At 45.2% G+C, this 20,716-nt stretch overlaps 1 protein-coding gene across 13 annotated transcripts in view; it reads left to right on the top strand.

Moving 5' to 3' along the window:
• The window catches only part of SGMS1 (sphingomyelin synthase 1), a 266,380-nt gene that overhangs the window by 130,334 nt on the left and 115,330 nt on the right, over window positions 1-20,716 (top strand). For 9 of the 13 annotated variants that reach the window (XM_045081446.1, XM_004764115.3, XM_004764113.2 and 6 more), the window contains one exon: window positions 1,708-1,853. The exons of the other annotated variants lie outside the window; for them this stretch is intronic. The gene's annotated coding sequence lies outside the window, so the exon portion shown is untranslated. The remainder of the gene's footprint in view (window positions 1-1,707; window positions 1,854-20,716) is intronic. 13 annotated transcript variants of the gene reach the window in all.

Here is a 20,716-nt window from a genome sequence, read left to right as displayed (position 1 = left end):
CTGCCAATGGGTGCCTGGTGAATGGACTAAAATGCTTGTGCCATGCCATCGTATGTCCTGAAGACTGCATACTGTTTTGCCATATTAACCCATGGAAATACTAGAAAAGTTTGGCAAGGGGAAATTACCCAATTTCATAGCTTTAGGCGGTTTGCAGAAGACACTGACGAGAAACAGTAAAGATTGAAATCCATCATGGTCTATGCGACATTCCAACACATGTGGTCCTTGCAGCCAACTTCCCTAGGAAACGGTCCCCGGTTGCGTTTTAATTCAATTGGGTACTGGTTTCGGCCGGCTCCCAGTGGAGGTCTCGTGGCCAGAAGTGGCTAGACCAGGCATGTGGAGGGGATCACATTAGATCAATCAGGAGGAAACCTCACACGGGAGTCTTAAGATTGGCAGCCGTCCTGGTGACTTAGGTGGCTGTCCCGTGCCCAAGAGAGACAACTTTCTATAAGAACAGGAATAAAGAGAGGCCATCAAGTTTCTGGGTCTTATTGCCATTCCGGCCAGGGTACTAGCTTACAGCCAAAAGGCAGACGCTCTCCTCCCCGTGGAGTAGCCATGGGCTAGAGGATTACAGCCTGAGCAATTGACATGCAAGTGTTCCAGTAAGACCATACTCCTTGAAAAGCCCCTGAAATCAGAGTAAATGGAGAGAAAGTACTCACCAATTTTGCACCGAAGCTCAGAGTCCAAATGTAAAGACTCACAGCCCCACGTTCGGGCGCCATATGATGAAGTTCTAGAACCTAGGTGAGGTTTGGTGGGCTGAGGTCCGGAGCCGATGACCAAGAAAGAATTCTTGAGACATCTTTGGTGCAAAATGGTTGTTTATTAAAGCATGGGGACAGGAAGAGCTGCTGCCCAGGGTTGTGAGGGATGGCAGGTTATGTACCCTGCTGTTGGGGGAAGGTGAGGGGAAGGGAGGTTTCAGTGGAGTTTTCATATGCTAAAGAGGGCCTACAAGGTGCCCGGATGTTCCAGGCCTGCTGGAGGCCTTGCTCTTGCTGCTGGATCAATGTTGTCTTTAGACCAGCCATTAACATTAAGATAGTTGGGAGACTTTTTGGTGGGGTGTCACAATCCTGCTATCAATCGTCTTTGTTAGTGAGATTTAGGACATTTGTAAGCCAAGGGAGACTCCTGTCTAGCAGGATTGTGAGCTCTGCAAGTTAACTATTTGCTTATTGTTCATGGCAGTCAGGGCTGCCTGAGGGATGCTACACTTATGGAGCCTTGCACCAGCTCCTGCTTTGTCCTCAGCCAGCCTCCTGCTCCCTCATCAAAGGGACCACCTTTTCATCAACTTGTAAAGAGGGTAACCATAGTTATCGTTTGTTTTCATACTGAGGTTGATGTAGTTGATTTGTGTTCATTGACAAAGAATGTAGATAAATACATAAAAAGAGAAATGCCTCTGTGACGTAGAGAGTTACAGACTTGAGTTTTCAATGAAGAAAAGGTGGGGTTTCAAGTTATGTGAATTTTTGGCAAAAAAAAGAAAAAGGCTCTAAAAACCAGAAAGCTTGGAAAGAGGAGGGTAGGAGTTGGGAACACCTGTTGTGAATTTTTTGTTTTCTGATCTAGTGCTTTCATTTCGCTTCTAGTGACGTGGCCTGAGTTGATAATGTGCCTCTGAGCTTCAGGGTTAGATGGTTCCATTTTCCCCGTGGCTGAGCTCATGTTGCTCCTTTCTTCCAGGGCCACCACTAAGATCTTTGGGGGTTTCCCAGAAGCGTGTGGTTGGGAACATCATGAAGGAAGAGACAGGAGCCGACCCGAGGAAGCGTGCGTGAGAATAACGTGGAAGGAGCCCATTGGTAGATGCAGGAGGGCTGCTTTGGGAGGTAGGTGGGAGCCAGAGCTGGGGCTGACCCTGCCGTGGCCTGTTCTGCTGCCCCCTGTCCACTGGAGCTGCTCTCTGTGCTCAGGGATGGGCATTGCTCACCTTCTGGCCCCAAAAGCAACTTGACCTTGCAGGGGGCTGTTGCTCTTAACTCCTCCTGGCACAGCTCTGAGGCAGGGTCTCAGAACCCTTTCTGTTGCCCAAAGGCCAAGAAAGACCTTAAAGGCAGCTTGCAACTCTGGGCGGAGAGGAGTGATGAAGATTTGTAGCCCGTGATTCTGGGAACTGGGCAGCTAGTATGGAAGCTCAGTGAGGAAATGACCTTTGAATTAGCTATTCCTTCCTGGCTTTATTCTTCCCCTGACCGATGCCCACTGAGTTGTGAACTTTGACCCCTTGCGCCCTCCCCGCAAACCCAGTGACAGTGTGGTGGGCTTACTTCATTTCCTTGCTGATAGCCTGTAATTCTTATCTTCTCAGTAACTAACGCTTATTGTCAAGGTCAGGGTCACCCATTATTTCCTATCCCGTGACCTCCAGTGGGTGTCTCTTGATATGCTGGCTCTTTTCTTTTTTTAAGATTTTATTTATTCATTCGACAGAGAAAGAGACCACAGTAGGCAGAGAGGCAGGCAGAGAGCCTGATGTGGGGCTCCATCCAGGACCCCGAGATCATGACCTGAGCTGAAGACAGAGGCCTAACCCACTGAGCCAGTCAGGCTCCTGCTGGCTCTTTTCTTATGGAAGTGGCCACATCCTGTATGTGTCACTTTGGTCCATTAGGCTACTTTGTTTTCCTTTTAGTCTACCAACGTAGAACGCTACAAATAGACCCCGGGCCAAGTATTTAGGTCTTTGATCGTCGCATCATCATAGGAACATTAAACAAGTCCCGTTTCCTAGATGAGGATCCTGAGGTTCCAAGTGGGTATTTCCGATGGTGCAGCTGGGCAGACAGGGCAGTGGGCAAGCAGTATGTCTGTCTGTCTCACACTCGGCGCTGTGGAGACCATGTTGCTGTCAGGATTTGAAACAACCCTAGTGCCCATGGTATCGTAACTCTTCCTCTCTATTTTTTCCACCAGTATCTGCTACTTGTTCTCGTTTCGTGGATTCTTGGTTTATGATCGTACTTAAACATTGAATGAGCTTGTTGAAATTTAATATTTTCAAGAGTTATTGTTTCATGATTTTACTGAGACTATATTATCAGTCTGAGATGTGATGAAAAATGTCCCTTTCCTAACGGAGGCTCTCCTGGGTTCTTGGATAAGTCGTGAGTCGGTGCCGAGGCTGGTGTAGGTGGAGGACTGGGCATGCGTGTTTCCGATGCTGCCCCCCCGTCACCCAGACCCTTCCGGGACCGGGTTAGTGAAGACGACACAGCAGAGACACTCCACTTTGCCAGAAATCTTCTCATGTAATTCACAGAGGTGTTCCGGAGCCCAGATCCTCCCATGTGTAAACCTGTGTCTTCAAGTGCACAGTGTTGGCTGAGCAGTCCTGTCGGTGTGCCCCGCTGGGAAGTTGCGCTCAAGGATTTGAGCTTTCGGTGTGAGTCAGTTTGGGAATAAATGTAATCCACTTTATTTTTCAGTAGTGCGCTACGTGATTAGAGGCTCCGTTTCTTTAGGCTTCTGAAGAATTTTTATTTACTTATCGGACGCTCTGTGTACCCCTACCTATTTTGAATCTTCACCAAAAGCCTGGTGGTAGATGGGGTCTGCTTTCTTGGAAGTGTGACTCGGCTGCGGCTGGGACGTCGGGCAGCCTGCCTGGCCTCGGGCACTCAGAGACTGGCGGAGCGAGCACTCGAACCCAGATTGGTTTGATTCCCCGGACTGTGCTCTTGACAATGACCGCGCCTCACTGGTTATGCACCGCAGGGACACTGACCGGGCAGACACGTCTCGGAGTGTTTTTACGCTTTGCGTTATTACACGGGCAGCCTTACAACAAATGGTTAAATAAGCCTCGTCCTCACGGAGGGGGAGCCTTCGGGACGAGCCTGATGCCTGCATTGGTGAGGCCACATCCTGTGGCTGACGGTGAACTGAGCCGCCTCTGCGTGGCCGTGTCTGCTCCGGCTGCCCCTCGTCCCTCATGAACTTCCTGCACTGCTCGCAGCAACGAGGCTCGAGTCCCCTGAAGGGCGGCATGAGCTTCCTCCTGCTCCTTCCAAAGCAGCGGGGCCTGGAGTCTGGCCACATGGTCACACAGGCCAGGGCAGCTCCGGCATTCACCGAGGAATCTCAGAAATTCTCAAATTCTCGTTTGCAGATTTTCACTCTCCTGGGTGTTTAATGTGGTCGAGGCTTCGTGTACTAGTTCAGTGAGCATCTCCCCCGTCACCCCGAGGTCCACCCCACTGTTTTCTTTGGCTGTTTCACGTGAGTGCCCCAGCGGAGGTGCTTACAACCGAGAGGGGTGAACAGTCAGTAGACGCGCTCCCCCCAGAACAGGCTGACTTGAGGCAGGGACTGTAACGCAGTGCTCCTTGTCCTCCTTCTCTTCCAGACGTCTCTATCAGGATGGAAAGCCTGGGAGTCACGACGGCATAGAAAACCTAGGGGAAGTTGGCCAAGAGAAGGAAAACACACGTTCACATGGTATTACTTGAGGTTTCCCTTCTGCCTGTATTTCTCCTGCAGGCACACCAGGCTTCCTGGATTTGGTACTTGACATAAGCCCTCCAATTGGAATTCCCATAGACTGGCGTGCCTTGAAGTTCACAGTTCCGTAGCTGTGCCTCAAAGTTCTAAGGTTAGGAGAGATGGAAGGCTAGCCTTACTACCACTGGTGGTGGAAGGTAACTTTAGCAATGGGGTCTGCAGGGGTGGTTGTTATAACTTGTTAGGGGCTGGAGGAGACCGGTCTCTGTGTCAGGGTTGATGCGGATAGTGCGAGGACATTCTTGTCTTCAGATGCGGTGCGGCGGAGCCTGGCAATTTGTGAAATCTGCATTACCTGTCCTGTTTCCTTCTGTGCCTTTGCTTACGCTGCTCTTTGTGTCTGCTTCACTCCCGTGTGATGTTCCAAGTCCAGTTCAGATAGCTCAACTCTCTTGCCTTCTGGCTGCTTTAAAGATTCTGCTTTGTCTTTGGTGCTCGTGGTTTCTTACATCCAAGTGGGGAGCTCTCTTTCCTTGTCCCTTCCCCTTTTCCTGATGGTGACTTTTTGGATTTTCTGAGTCTGAAGATTGATATTAGGGAAATTTCACCATTATTTATTAGAATAATGCCTCTACCTAGTTTCTTTATTATTTTCTTCAACAAGAACTCCCCACCAGGCATATGGTAACTGTTTCTCACTTCCCTGGTCTGTGTCCCTTTTTTATTTTTGTTGTCTTTGTCCTTGCCTGCACAATTCTGGGCCATTTCTTTGCATTTGTCTTTTGAGTCACCAGTTTCTTTTCAGCTTATTTTTAATCTGCTGTTTACACTGTCCTTGATAAAAAAAAAAAAAGGATTTTTACACTTCCAAATTTTGTTTATGTATTTATCCATTCATTTACTTATTTATTTATTTTACCCTACTGCTTTGTCTACAGAGACTAGACAAAGGTACAACACCTAGGATATAGGTGCTCAATAAATATGTTTTTTAAATTTTGAAATATTTAGCCATTATTTTTGGTCCCTTCTGAAGTCCCATGTGGTAATACTTTTTAAATGAGATTTTACTCCTTTTCAGACTTCCCTTGTTTATTGAGATATGTTAAATCTGCTTATTTTATGTTGACTTCCAGCATTTGAATTCCAGTATGTTACATCTTTTCAGATCTGACTCATTTGCCTGTGTCTGTTGGCACTCGTTCATGGTGATATGTTTCTTTGCGTGTTTGTGGTTTATTGACTGTGACCTCACGTTCCTTAGCAGTTTTATTGTGCAAGTTCTTTAAGGCCTAGTTTGAAGTAGTTACATTTGCTCCTTTCAGGTATCAGTAGACACCATCAACTCAATTCCCTACTTGCGGTTTTTTGAATTTGGACCACAAAACCACAGAGTACTAGTTGCCAGTTATAAATTCTCAAGGGAGATTTTCCACCCCATCCCCCACCCCAAATATACCCACTTTAAAAAGAAATCACCCGTATCCTGAGGGCCCAGTTCTGTGGGGTCCAGTGTAACGAAGGGGCATGTTCAGCTCACAGCTGAGTAACCTGGGTTTATGGCCTCTCTGGTCCGCAGAAGGATCCTCACTGGGGGTCAGCGTGACCGGAGGTTCTGGTTCCGCACCTTTCCCACTTCTGTCTCTTCCTTTATTGTCAAGTCACCAATGCATTTAAAAAGATGTTGTATTTTCTTCTTTTTCTTTTGTTATTTTCATTTGGGCAGGGGTACTATAAGGTATCTGTTGGGTCATTCTGTGGGAAGGAAGGATCTGGTTTTGTTGCTTTGTTTTTAGTAGGTGCTTCTTTTTTGTGTGTGTTATTTTTTTGAAAAATTTTATTATTTGAGAGTGAGAAAAAAGAGAGAGAGAGAGCATGAGCAGGGGGAAGCGCAGAGGGAAAGGGAGATGTGGAAGTGATCCCAGGACCCTGGGATCATGACCTGAGCTAAAGGTAGCCGTTCAATGGATTCTGCTAAGAGCCACCCAGGGGCCTCTTAGCAGGTGCTTCTAATAGATTAAGTGGGAAGGCATTTGGGGTAGAGCTCAAAAAATTAAAACTTGGGTATAAGCCCAGTTTCTTCTTTCATTTTGGGGGTCTGCTCCAACCTATCAGATTAGGTCTTGAATGAGGTGGAGAATAGTATCTTGTAAGATGATTTCTGAGTTGGGCAGACCTTGATGTCTTTGAGACATTACTTCTTGAAATGAGATTTGTTTTTGTTCATCGATTTAATTAGCTGCCTAATGTTTTATATCATACAGTTATACCCTTCTAAGTATGCTGTGGTGCCCGGGTAATTCTCCTGATGCGATGTCTACCATGGGTCCTCATGGTGACATCCATGACATTAGTCCCTTTATTCAGTGTTATTTTGCTTGATTCTGAGTAAGTGGAATAGTATTTATAAGTGAAAATAGTTGCAAATAGTAGACTATGTCAGTGATGTAAACAGGGAATCCTTCTGAAGAAGAAATTCTGAGTGTTATGGTTTTCTGTGCAGTGTGCAGATCTGTGGGATCACATTTAGGATTTGAGAATGCAGTTGGCCGTATACTCTTGGAGTAACCCTAAGTGGCAGCATGGAAAGAAAGAAGCATTGCCATCTGATGGGAGTATGTCACCTATGTGTATGCCCCTTGGGATCCTGAAGGAATCACACACTCTGTTGTGAACTTTAATCTTCTGTTTATTTAATCTCCTGGATTAATGTTGCAGAAAAGGACCCACCATCTTAGTTGCTGACGTAATGTGTCCGGCCCTCCCTGCCCACCTCCTTGTCTGCATTGCCACAGTGGGTTGCAGGGTCCTGGAAACAGCAGTATATTGGGCATGATGTAAGCTAATGAGTAATTGTTTCAGGATGTGTTGTGGTTCTCAGCAAATGTTAGATGGAGTCAGAGTTGACTTAGAGTGGTGGAAAGCTCAAGTTGTGGTGATCTGAGTAGGAATAACAATGGCCTGGGACAGATACAGACTTTGAAATCTTGAAAAGGAATAGTGTGCTTTAGATATTTGCCATGAAAAGAGGCAGAAACATAACATGGTAAGCATGGCAGCTGCGTGCGTTACTAGCTGTAGACATTCACATAAGACCATATTATGATTAGAAATTTTAGCATTAATCTTTGAAGGGCTGAGAGGCGTTAATATTCATCCTGAGTTCTTTGAGTAACTGATCTGGAATTTTAATTTTATAAAATGTGTGTGTATGGCGGATCTTCATGTTTTGTCATGAAGAAATGGCTGTTTGTTTTTAAAATACTGGAATGTTTACTTTGAGTTGGCATTGGTGGAAATGGTTTCTAAGGAAGAAGATGGCTTGCAACCCAAGTTATAAATATTTTGAGGCTTTTAAATTATTTAATCCAAAGCATTCACTATTTATTATTTTTTCTCAAAGTTTGATAACATAGACTTTTCTCAGGGTTTTCTTGTTCTTTTCAGTTGTATTTTTCATGTAGTGAACACATTTCTGAAAATTATACCAATGATATTTTTAATAAATTGAATTAATTTAGGTTGATAAGGAAAGTTCACTAATTTAAAAAGGACTAAGAAAGTTCACTAATTTACAAAGGATTAAGAAATCCTCTAGTAATATGAAGAAAGCCTTTTTAGATGTGGATCAGTCTTTTTGCTTTTTATGCAGGGGTTTTTAATCCTGGACCCCTCTTTTGGTAATTTATTTATATCACGCTGAAAGATGTGTTGGGTATTTCTGTTTTGACTGTATATAGCTATTTCTCCCTGTAATAGTTTGGGAAAGAAACCAAGATAGAAGCAAAGATTATGTAAGTAACTTACAGATTCTTTTTCTTCCAACATGTTTGGTAGAAAAATGTTAATTATTTTTTTTTAAAGATTTTATTTATTTATTTGACAGAGATCACAAGTAGGCAGAGAGGCAGGCAGAGAGAGAGGAAGGGAAGCAGGCTCCCTGCTGAGCAGAGAGCCTGACTCGGAACTTGATCCCAGGACCCTGGAATCATGACCCAAGCCAAGGGCAGAAGCTTTAACCCACTGAGCCACCCAGGCACCCCGAAAAATGTTAATTATTAATGGAATCATTACAAACCCCCACACAGTCAGAAAAGCCACTACTAAGAAAAACATTAGGAAGCATGAGTATTGTCTTGACATTGTCACATTCTGTTGGTTTTCCCTTCTGTCAAAATGAGCGAATCAAAGTAAAATAAAACCGACTGAGTGCCCTTTCTTGGTAAAGGGCCCGGTGATTGGGGCGAGTCAGGGGGGGGGGTGTAGAGAACACGGAGCGGGTGTTCACTTGCAACCCAGAGTCTTTGTTTCCTGCGAAGAGTGTGTCACGTGTCTCATCTCATCGGGTGGGATAACCAGGAGCCATCTCACCCCTGTGGGTTTATAATAGTTGTTTCTTCTGTACTCCTTGCCGTGTAATCAGCTACCTGTGTCATCTCTGATGTTGCTGTTCGCTTTATTTAAAAATACTCTTATTAAACAGCTCAGATCATCTCTTCTCTGAATGTATATCCTCAGAGGGCCTTTTTATGTCCTCAGAACTCCATCGCTAATGAAAACCCCAGGACCTTGTGGGGACTATCAGGAGTTTCCTTTATTCACCACATTTTGGGTGTCACTTTTACATTCTAGGACCTCCTTTGGATACTCGAGGTAGTGAAGCACTTTATTTTTATTTTTTAAAGATTTTATTTATTTGAGAGAGAGAATGCACAAGCAGGGGAGGGGCATAGAGAAGAGCAGGCTCCCTGCTGAGCAGGGATCCCCCCCGCCCCCCAATTCAGGACTCGCTCCCAGGACCCTGAGATCATGACCTGAGATTAAAGCAGACAGTTAACTGACTGAGCCACCCAGGGGCCCCTGAACCACTTTAAATTTAAAAAAAAAAAAAAAAAAAACAAAACCCAAAAAAACAAAACCTAAACCTACGTCATGGAGCTTATAGCCCAATGGGAGGAAGACTTTGGATAAACAGCCTAATGGGAGAACAAGGAAAATGTATGGGTGCAGTGATCAGGGTTTTGGCCAAACGATAGCCGAAGGGTGGACGGGAGTGTCCCCCTGAGTGGGCGAGTGTGCATGTGTGAGATGCGCGTGTGTGGCTGGGATCACCCGGTAGTGCGTTGTCAGGAAGGCAGGGAAGGCCTCGGTGTGAAGGTACCTCCTGGTGAGGACGAGAAGGAGGAGGCCCTGGGTCTGCTCTCTTGGGGACAAGAACACAATCCCAGAGGTTCTCCCTACTACAGACCCGGGAAGGCAGACCCAACCTTGCAGGAGCACAGAGCACTGGTCCAATGCCAGATTTGTCACAACCACACCGCACTTTCCACCATCTAGGTGACTTGAGAGGGACGGGACCCCTTTGTTCATCTCAGGAAGCTTTCCAGCTCCTAATAAGATGTGTTTTGCATCACCAACATGAGGTTTGAACCGTGTCTGTGCACGAGTCGGAGTCATGGGAGGGAGGGAGACTTAATTTCTCCGCTCAGCTTGCAGAACCCCAAACTTATATCCCCCTTCCTCAAGTCTCTCAAGAAGGTTAAGAAAAAACTTACCGGGAACTACCCTTTCTACTTTTCTTTTTCTCTATTGGAAGATTTTTCAAAATTACTTCGCTTTAAAAATGTTCCTATTCTCGTTTTCTTGGGGATGTTTCAGAAGACTCCTGGGATTGTGTAGAAGCTGACAGAAGGCGTAGCTTTCAGAGAGACTGTGGGGCAGTGACAGAGACCAGAGTTGGGACAGTGTCTCCTCCCCTCCGTCCCTCAGGAGACACTGCCTCCTCCTCGCTGTGGAGGATGTGGAGCCAGGAAAAGCAGTTGGCTTAGATCATTGGGCGTGGTGTCCTGTTTCAGTCTGAATAATGAAACTTCGAATCCATGGCAAATTAACGGAAGGCCCCTCGTGGGCCCGGTGAGGAGATACTGGTCCTGGGCGCTCTCTCCCAGGCCTCCCATGTGGAGGGAGGACATCAAGGAACCACCACTGCTGTTGTCCCACACTGTCCGGCCGGATTTGGGGGTTCTTGTCGTGATCTGAGTCCATACGTGTTACTCTTCCTTCTTGCTCAGAATAAAGAAGAAACTTCTTTCTTCTTTTTGGAGAAAATATTTGTCAAATATTTGTTTATGGTTTGTTGACTTGGATTTTAAATACTATTAAGTAACCCTGATGCTCATTCTTAGTCTCCTGACCAGAACGATTGGCTCTGGGGTTTTCTAGGCAGACTCACTGAATTTTAGTGGCAACGAAGACCTACTTCAGTGTAACGATGACTATTACAGTGTTGCCCCCTTCTTGGGACGAGCCGGTGAGAATGAGAAGTCAGTGTGCGGGCTGAGCCTTCGCCAAGTAGAGCACCCAGACTGATGGTTTTCCTTCGCGCTGGCCATTCCTTGTTGTGGAAGATTAAGTGCGCAAAGAGTGTAAGCCTGTCTTGCATTGATTCAGGGCACATTCATCTTGGCCTAAAGATGTTTGCCTGTTTCGAGTGACGTTTAGGGGCTACTATTTGGAGTCTGTGAAGGCTGGTTGATCATGTAGACCCCTTGCCTGCGTTCTAGCGCCATCCGCCACAGCTCTTGTCTCCTTTTGTCTTGGTGTGACTTTGCCCACATTTGTGGTTCCTGCTCCTGCAACGTGCTGGTTCGTGTGTGGCCCTCCTGGCCTCTCTACCTCCTTACTTTGGCCCTCACTTCCTTATGCTGCCTGGGCTGGTGTCTCCGTTCATCCGCTCACACGATGGGCCTTGCATGTCTGCTCCGTAGGCTAGAGTGTGGAGCCAGATGAGGTCCCTGCTCTACTGTATGGGGAGGGGGAGAAGAGACGCATGTGCCAGCTAGTGGGGAGTTTTGGGAGGAAGAATAAAGCAGGGCAGGCGTGTGGAGGGATGGAGAAAACGCCATCACATGCCCCTTTCAATGTGGGGGTGTGTGAGTGCTGACGGGGGGCAAGCCTCAGGCCCAGGCTCTCTGAGGGAAGGGTGTTGTAGGCGGAGGAACCTGCGTGGCAAAGACCCTCCTACAGAAGAGACTGCATGAGCACCAGCCAGGGGCTGGATTGGCTAGAGAGGAGTCAGCCAGGGGGCATCGAAGGATAAGCCCTTAAGGAGGTAGTAAGTAGGGCCCGGGCCGCACAGGACCTCTGTGGGGTATCATGAGGACTCCAGCTCTTGTTTTCAGTAAGGCAAGAAGGTACCGGAGGTCATAAGCAGAGAAGTGGAGTGATGTGACTTGTGTCTTGAATCTTCTAGTTGCCCTGTGAAGGGCGTCCTGGAGGAGACCTGGGAGGGTGTGCAGAGACTAGTTAGGAAACTCTTGCCTTTGTCTAGGCCGGCCATGTTCACTTGGCTAGGGGAGGGGGAGGAGGAGGGGGCAGTGGTGAGAGGTGAGTAGGAAGGGGTCCGATTCTGGATATACTCCTAAAGAAGGGCAGTGGGATTGGGGTGTGGTCAGGTGTGGATTCGGGAGAAAGAGGCATGCAGGGTTTCTCCACAGAGTTTGACCTGAGCTGCTGGTAAGTTGAGTTATTTTTTACTAAGGCAGGGGAAAGATGCAGGAAGAAGGTGCCGGGGCTGTGGGTAGTCCGGTCATCATGAGTTCAAGTACATACCTGTTGGATACCTTGGAGGGAATATGGAGGAGGCGGTTGGCTGTCTGTTGAGTAGCATTCTGTGGTGTGAATTCATCTACTAATCTGGGTGGGCTCCAGTTTTTGTCTATTATGAACATAACTACCATGAACATTAATGTACAAGTCTCTCTGCAGACATATGTTTTTGTTTCTTTTGCATATACTTAGAGTTGTATCCCTGGGTAAGTATATACTTAATTTTATAAAAAAAAATTGTCAAACATTTTCCTAAAGGGGCTCTGTATTTAAACATGTCCGTCAGTGCTCCAATATGCTCTAAGCCTTTGCCAGTACTCGCTGTTGGTAGTCTTTTCAATATCAGCTTTCTAGTTGGTATCATGTGGTACTTTGTGCTTTCCTGTGATTTCTTTAATGATAATGATGTCATTGTCATTATTGTACACATAGTTATTGGCCATTCCTGTGTCGTCTTTTATGAAGTAATCTAGTCAGGTCTTTTGCTTTTTTAAAGACTGGGATGGGTGACTTTTTATTCTTAACTTTTTATGCTTTTTAGCTCTTGAATTATAGCTGTTCTTTATGTATTTTAGGTATAAGTCCTTTGTCAGATATGTGTATTGTGAATATTTTCCAGTTGGCGGTTGGCCTTTTATTTTCTTAACTGTGTCTTTCAAAAAGCAGAAGTTTTATTTCAGTGAAGTCTTATTTATCAGGGTTTCTCTATTTTATCCAGAGTGCTTTGCCTAGTCCATCATCACAAAGATAATGTTTCTCTGCTTATAGTTTTAGGCTTTTATGGTTAGTTCCGTGTGAGGTGTAGAGGTGAGGATTCATTCTTTGTATGTGGATATCAGTTTTTTCCTGCCCTGTTTGTTGAAAAGACTGTCCTTATAGCCACTGAATTATTTTGGTAACTTGGTAAAAAAAAAAAAAAACAGTCAACCATAAATGTGTAATCTGTTTTTGGCCTCTGTTTTATATACTTCACTGTTTATTCATCTATCCTTATGCCTATACGGTATTTTGTTGAGGAATTCTGTACATACGTTTTTTGAGTGATATTATAGTTTTCTTTTATTGTCTTCATCTGGTTTTTATATTGAGATCATGTTGGTGTTTATCCAAGTTTGTTTATCTGTGTCTTTACATTTAAAGTGTATCTGTTGTAGTGCATAGTTGGGGATTGCTTTTTTGTGTATTCTGACAATCTCTGCTTTTTAATCGGAATGGTTAGTCTGTTTACCATAATTATTTGATGTGGTTAGTTTTAGATCTCCCATTTTTGTTGTTATTTGTCTCAGCCTGTAGACACTTTTGTTTTTTTAACCCCATATCACCTTTTTTTTAAACTTATCTTTGTTTAAATTTAGATATGTTTAATTTCTCTATTAGGTTTTCAGCTATACCTCTTTGCCTTGTTGTTCTTGTAGTTTCTGTACAGATTACAATATTCATGTCTAATAAGTCCTTTTTGAATTGGGATTTTACTGCTTTGTGTAAAAAATGTATGAAACCTATAATATGGTTTCATTTTCCCCTTCTTGTTCATTGTACTATCCTCATATATTTTATATCCATACATGTTATAAACTAACACAGGTTCCTATTTTTCATATTGTAAATATGAAGTGTGTATAAACTTATGTGTATGTACATGCAGTTAATATAGTATCTGTAACAAGTAGGTCTTAGGGAAATTAAGAGAAGGGCTCTTTCGTGTTTACCTGTGTACTGACTTCTTCCAAGGCTCTTCATTACTTTCTTTAGATTCAGAGTTAATCTGGTACCACTTCTGTTCTTCCTGGAGAGCTTCCTTTGGCGTTTCTTGCAGTGTGGGGCACAGATTTTCTCAGTTTTCATTTCTATGAAGATTCTTTATTTTTTCCTTTATTTTTGAAGGGATTTTGTTGTGTATAGAATTCTAGATTGACGGTTTCTGGTTTTGTTTTTTTCCTTTCAGTTCTTTAAAGTTGTTGTTTGCTGTCTTTCTGATGAACTGTCAGCTGTATTCTTACTATTCTCTGTCTTTTCTTCTCTGGTCACGTCTACACATTTTTGTTGTTGTATCTTTGGTGTGCATGATTAGGTGATATTTTCTTGTGACTAACTGAATGTCCTGCTCTGGCAGATTACTGTTTTGCTCAGTTTTGAATGTTTCTGCCCCCCTTCTCTCTATTCTCCTCTAACTTGTCAATTAAATCATTTAATACTCCTGTCTGGTCTTGGAGGCGCTTCTTAAGCCATTGGGTTTTTTTATTTTTGTTTTTTTCCCCCTCTGTGCTTCAGCCTGATTCTTCTTCATATTGCTATGTCTTAAAGTTCGCCTGGCATTTTTGGTTATTGTGTCTGCTCTGATAATCTCCATCTGATCCAATGTTGTTTATTTCAGATCCTGTAGATTCAGTTCTATAATTTCCATTTGGTTCTTTTTTTTTTTTTTTCTTAAATGTCTTCAGAAGCGTCCTGTTTCTTTACCCTTTCTGTCATTCTGTAAATTCTTCAGTGTCTTTAGCCTTGTTGTTTTAAAATCCTTGTCTTCTGATTCCACTTTCTGGGTTACCTGTAGGTCCGTTTCTGTGGACTGCTTTGATTATGGAGTTAATCTCCCATTTGTCTCACATGTGTATTAATTTTTGGTTGTATGTTGGACATTGCAGATACTAGTTGCAAAGATCCTGTTATGTACCCCTGAGGAAGGTTGAATTTTGTTCAAGCCGGCCATTAAATGAATGGCAGATGAGCTCGCACGGTACAGAGGCTCATCCTTAAGGCTCTGCTATTTCAGTTTTGCCTGTTATTTCCCAGAAAATGTCTGCGCACCTGGGGAAGTGGTCTTTGGGCCTTAGGCCAAGGTGCTTCTCTGATTTCAGAGGGAAGTCTGAGGCCTTTATCCGGCTCCCTGGACCCGGGCAGCTGTTGGAACTGGTCAGCTTCCTAAAAATGTTCCAACCGTTGCTGTTTTCCTCAGGATCCTTGGACTCGGTTTAGCAAACGCATGTAATACTGACGCGTAAATTTGGGTCTTCACCCTTGATGACTTCCTCATTTGGGGGACTTTATTCCTCAGTATTCAGCCACCCTGGCAGGCCCTATTCTGACCAACAAGGCTGTGGTTTGCTCTTCTGAGGTCCATCTGGTTTCGCTCTCATGCCATAAATCCTACAAACCTAAATTATTGAGTGGGATTGCCTTCCTCTCAGGGCTCGTAGATAGTGTACTTCTCATCTGGTTGTCTTCTGCCTTCAGAGTTGATTTTTCTATTCATCCAGCATTTATAATGGGGACTGGGTGGAGGTCAACTCTGTCACTGGAAAACCAGTCTCTGGAGAATTCATTTGTAGGTGTGTGGTTTATTTCAGTTAGTTATGAAGAGGTGTTGAACCGCTTTCATTTGGAGCTTGAAAATGCCCTGGAGTCATGTATAGTGGGTGAAACTGTTGTTATTGGCCAAAAGAGCATTATTTAAGCACAAGACTGTGTTGATGAGATACTTAGTATTTATGAAAAGAAATATAAGATATTAAAACATAATCCAAGATGGGATTTGGTGATCTGCCTGATTAATGCATAGGCTGATGTTAGATAACCACGTGAATTGAAATTAAACCTACTTAGTGCTTATACTTGGAGACCCCAGTGTAAACATTGGAATTAAACCTCAGGTAACTGCTCGGACCCTCCTCAGGTCTGCCCTCACCATTTCTGACCTATATAAATTACCTTTAAGAGAGGAGACTTGACTTTTGAAGTTTCTCACCACCCTGAATTCCTTTTGGTCTCTGAAATTGGCCAGCTAAGTTTTGCACAGTTTGCAGAATCCAACACCAGAGAGAAAATAGGCCAACATAAAATATAGCCTGTTCTGGGAAAGTAACAAGGTAGTTAGAAACTGAAATGAACACCACCAGCATTGGTTCCGTTTTGCTTTTGTGTGCCCATGTTCACTAAGGTAAGACGGATCATCATTATGATACTGGTGGGAATGGGTGAACATTTAAGATGGCAGGGAAACTTGTTTTTTTAGCTCTGTGAGTAACACAATATTAAATAGTAGCAGCATTGCCCTGTTTCACATTTTCTGTTTCTATGTCTCTTTGAAAAAGCTTTGAAGAATTGTCTATTCAGCAGATTTTTTGTTTGAAATTAAAAAAACAAAAAGAAACTCTTAACAAAGAGATGTGATTGTATAAAAGAGAAAATCCTGTTGGCCCTTGAACAACGTGGGGTTTAGGGACACTCCACATGTAATGTTTGTGTCTCCAGAATGTAACTGTTGTTGACCAGAAGCCTTCCCTGAACATAAACAGTAGATGAACATATATTTTGTATGTTGTATCATATACAATGTGTCTTACAATAAAGAGAGCTGGAGAAAGGAAAGTGTTATTGAGAAAATCATAAGGGAGGAAAAAATACATTTACCATCCTGGACTGTATTTACTGAAAAACCCATGTGTAAGTGGACCCGTGCAGTTCAAAGGGTCAACTGTTGTGCGAGGGTCAACTGTACCAATAGGTAAAAAGGAAGAAAATGAAATTTACCCAAGTCCCTCTGCCAGGTGCAGCCACACTGGGGGGCATATGTTATTATAGCTTATTTTTCTGTTTTAATATACAAAAATGGATCATAGTATATAAATTTTAGGGTCTTTTCTTCTTAGTGCCAGCAGTTCTGTATGTGTGTCAGTGTTTTCATATATGCCATGTGGATATATTTAAACAAAACAGAAATTTTTCAGATACTTGTTTAAAATCCATTCAGGTAGATGCCTTTGAATTTGCTAGGGCCTAGGTTTGGGATTTTTTTTTTTTTTGAGAAAGAGAGAGAAAGAGCACATACATGTGATCGGGGGGAGGGGCACAGGGAGGATCCAAGGCAGACTCCCCGCCCAGCGTGGAGCCCGATGTAGGGCTCCATTTCACCACACTGAGATCAGGACCTGAGCTGAAGTTTAGTCAGATGCTTAACCGGCTGAGCCACCTGGTGCTCCTAGGGAACATTTTATCATTAACCGAAACCATGTTTGTTTTTGTAACTGATAAGCATGGGAGAAAAGTGTTTTATAGTTTCTACTTTGACGCACCACAGAATGGATACCGACTTCGCTCTGGTTTTATCACATTGCCCACAGTACAGGCTGGAAAAGGTCCTGAGATGCTTTACAAACTGCTGCTTTGCTGCCTTGGTGATGACCGGGTACCTCTCAGTGCGCAGTGTGGTCTCGAATCAGCAGAGCCTTCTGTTTGGTCAGGATCTCATTGCCCACCTTGTACACAGGCATCGTTCTGGAGTTTAGAGTCTAGAAGGGAAACGGACCTTGAGCTCGGGAGGCATTATCAGTGTGCTGAGGGTCGTGAAAAAGCTCAGAGTCTTTGGCATATATGGCAAGTGTCTTGCCCTCCCAGGGGATGTCTGAGAAGAGCTTCATGGAGGAAAAGATGTTCAAGTTGGCACTTTCCCGAGGAGCAAGAGCTAGGTAGGAAAATGGCATAGAAGTCAGAGGCGTTTTTCCGAGTGGAGGAGCTGTCCAGGACAGAAGCCAGGATTCGCTTATTTGCCTCTCTTTTTGACAGTTTGCTTTTGTAGTTGCTTTTGGAACATTGGGGCCATTTTTGCCTTAATTGTCCATGTAAAACATGGCACCTGTGTAAGTTCTGTGGTGAGACTGGGCTGAGCAGTTCCAGGAGTCCCGATCGATGCGCTGCTTTACAGATTATGACTCGGGAGGAACTAACAGTGAACAGTGTATCCCTTGGGTGTCTTCATCCAGAGGTGAGGCCCAGCACCCCCCGCAGACTAGGCCCTTGGGGCGCTTGCTGCTGGCTGGCTGTATGTCGCCCCTGAGTTGAGGCTGGCTGTGGCATCCTTCTCTTTGATTCTTTAGTACATCGTGGGGTTCCTGCAGAGGCTGGGGGACCGTCTGGACCAGGAGCTACTGACTAGCGGGAGGGCTGAGTCTGGCCGGAGACCTTTGTTTATACATGGGTGCTATTGTCTGGTGCTTACATGTTGTGATGGCAGAGCCAGGTAGTTGCAGAAGATGCCGTGAACCCTACCAAACCCGACCTGTGGACTCCAGAGAAAGTCTGCCGCCTGGGCTTGGCACGACCTAGGCATGATCCCGGCTCCACGCCCCCGTCGCGTCTTCATTTCGGTTGGTGCGCATTGCTTCCCGTCTTCTCCACGGCCACTCGGCTGCTGGTCCCTTCCACTGTCCGATTTCTTTCTTCTCTGCCTTCTCTCCTGGCTGAGCTGGTGAATTAAGGGGGCCAACATCATGTCACCTAACATAACACCATCACCGCCAGCCTTTGTTTTCGACTCTCCTCTGCTGAAAATTTTTAAAAATTATTATTTATTTGTTTGAGAGAGAGAGAGTGAGCAGGGAGAGGCGTGGAGGGAGGGGGTGAAGCAGATTCCCTGCTGAGCGTGGAACCCGCTGGGCTCAGTCCCACCACCTGAGATCATGACCTGAGCAGAAATCACAAGTCAGAGGCTCAGCTAACTGAGCCATCCAGGTGCCCTGAACTTTAATTTTGACCACTGTTCATTCTCAGTTTTCCGCAACACTTCTTGCTCCACAGAGGCCTAGAGGAGAAAAAAGCACAAATTTTGGCTCCAAAACAATGGCTTATTTATTTGTGTATTTTAAGTAGTCTCGACACGCAGCGTAGGGCTTTGAACTCATGACCCTGAGGTCAAGAGTTTGGAGGCTTTACCGACAGAGCCAGTGAGGTGCCCCTCCAAAAAACTATTTAGAGTAGAGTCCTGCTGTTAGAAAGTACAATGAGTTAGGCATGTCACTGTACTTCTCTGACCCTTAGGTTCTTTTCCTGACGATGGGGATCCTTTTGTAGCTGTCCAACCTACTGTTGCAAGAGTGAGGTGCATACTGGGGCGCCTGGGTGGCTCAGTAGGGTAAAGCCTCTGCCTTTGGCTCAGGTCATGATCCCAGGGTCCTGGAATCGAGCCCCACATTGGGCTCTCTGCTCAGTGGGGAGCCTGCTTCCCCCTCTCTCTCTGTCTGGCTCTGCCTACTTGTGATCTCTGTCTGTCAAATAAACAAATAAAATCTTAAAAAAAAAAAAAAAGTGAGGCGAATACATGCTGTTGGATCTGTGGTTCGTTCTCCACAAAGCCGGCCATGCGGGGCAACCAGCCTCTTGAACTCACCTGAATGCATCTGTGAAGAAGTTAATTTAGTTTTTAAACATATTGTGGGATACATGCAGTTTGTTTTTATTTTGAAATTTGCTCAGATAACAGTAAGGAAACCATTAAGTACAGTTTGAAGAGGAATGCTTGAATCGCAGGTGATTTATATTAAAGTTTCTTTGTAGCAGAAACAAAAACCACTATTACTGAATGAAGTGAAAGCACTGTGCCTTGGGCATCCACGAGAGTTCTGGCGGTGAGTCAGGAAGTCCGAGACCTCTTTCTTCATGCCTGACGGGGCTGCAGGTCATGTTTTTGCCCCTGCATGTCCTGCGGTGGAAGCCTTATGCAGCCGGTGGCCGTACAGGCTCCATCAGCCTGAAGACTGTCCACACGGCTGGCGACCTGGGTTGGACATGTCATGTCATGTCATGTCATGTCACGTTGTGGCTCTGATGCCATGGGGTGTCCCTGCACGTAGGTTCACGTGCCACAGTAGCAAAGGTTCCTTGTGCCCATTTTATGTATTTGGAAAGGAGATCGTGTTTTTAGGTCCAATGCAGGGAAGAAGGTGGAGGACCGACCTTGTCCTAGAGACGCATCTTGACAGTGACGAAGAGCATTCTCGAATGACTCATCTCGCAGACGCAGTGCTGAGCTGTGCTGTGTCCATTCTTGGGGCCCTTTGGGTCCGGGTTTCCTTTCCTGCAAAAGAAATATTTACCTGTTTCATAAAGGTCTTGGCACCTCTTTGGGCTCTAAAAGGTCCTTGTGTGCAATCTCGAGAGGATAGACGGTGGGCTGACGCCCTTACTTCTCACTGGCCCTGGGGCCAGCAGATGGACCCACGGGAGTTAACCCTCCAGAGGTTTATTACAAGAGTGGGGCCTTGGGGGTTTTCTGGACTTCTGTGTGCAAGTGAGACTAGTGTCCCCCTCATCCGTGGGCAGGATGGCTCTGGAAAGGGAAGGCGTTGGGGAGTCTAGGCCAAACCCACCATTCTGCTGACTGCCATCATGTAGGGAAGGCTCCAGACAGAAAGCTGAGGCCACAGGTGTGGGGGCCTCTGGCCAGCGCTCTGCAAACTTGGGTGGGCATGTGAGTAACCTGTGTTCTCAGTCACTCTTTCTTCAGTTCCTCCTCTGTCACACGGGGACGTCAGCTTCGGTGAGTTCAGGCACATGAAACGTTGAGGACAGAGCCTGTGTGTGGTGGACAGCATGTCTGTAATGTTGGTGGGACGTGTCAGAGCCCTGACATGCCTGTAGAACATGGTTCCATGAGGGCCTGCCCTGATCACGCCTAGAGAGGCTGGTGTCCGTGCTGAGGACAGAAGCCTGCAATCTGCAAGGGAGAAAAGAAGCCTCCATTCCTCCTTGCTTTGTCTTAAACATGTGTTTATTCTTGCTTCTGAGGAGAAGACTGGGGAGGAGAATGTGGAATGGAAGACCACTTTTTTTTTTTAATTGCTTTTAGGCTGTGGAACGGGTCCTGTGACAGGAA

This window comes from Mustela putorius, unplaced genomic scaffold, assembly GCF_011764305.1.
Source record: "Mustela putorius furo isolate JIRA1106 unplaced genomic scaffold, ASM1176430v1.1 tig00000577_pilon_pilon_pilon, whole genome shotgun sequence".
In the NCBI taxonomy this organism is placed as follows: Eukaryota; Metazoa; Chordata; class Mammalia; order Carnivora; family Mustelidae; genus Mustela; species Mustela putorius.
The sequence above is the reverse complement of the archived record's forward strand: the minus strand, read 5'-3'. Positions and strand labels throughout refer to the sequence as shown.